The following is a 695-nucleotide window of genomic DNA, read 5'->3' on the forward strand; positions in this document are numbered from 1 at the left end:
TTATGTTGACATATCATTTTGTTATTCTTATTTTTCTAATACATAAATGACTTATAATAAGGAGTGATCTAGTAAAATCATCGTTCGAAAGACGAAAAATTAATTTAAAACACTAAGAGTTAACTTCACATTTTATGTCTATTTTATTTTTCATTAAATATTATTTATTTTCTTAATATCTATATGACTCATAATAATTAATTAAGAACGATTGATTATGTTATTACTATAAAAATTAATATAATTTTATCATATCCAATAGTAATCATTGATAATTTACCGGAATAGTATATTAATTAAATACGGGATGCTATATTTGTCATTATATTTATCTTTCACAATAATAAAATTTTACTATATATTTTTCTTCTTAACTTGATACATATTGACCCAACACAAATTCTAAGAAAATATTTATTAGAAATTTATTTTATTAAATTAAATTTATTAATTTTGTACTTTAAAAATTTAAAGTTAAGTTTAAATATTAGTATTTCTATATAAGAAGAAAAAAAAATTAAAATTAAAATTTACTAAAATAAATAAATAAAAAGATTAATTTTCTATATAAAAGTCAATTGAAATAATAAAATTGATTTACTTTAAATATTTAGTTGCAATTAATTAAGATAATTTTTTTTTAAGTCAATTAAAATAATAAAATTGATTTACTTTAAATATTTAGTTGCAATTAA

This window comes from Capsicum annuum, chromosome 8 (genome assembly GCF_002878395.1).
Source record: "Capsicum annuum cultivar UCD-10X-F1 chromosome 8, UCD10Xv1.1, whole genome shotgun sequence".
NCBI lineage: Eukaryota > Viridiplantae > Streptophyta > Magnoliopsida > Solanales > Solanaceae > Capsicum > Capsicum annuum.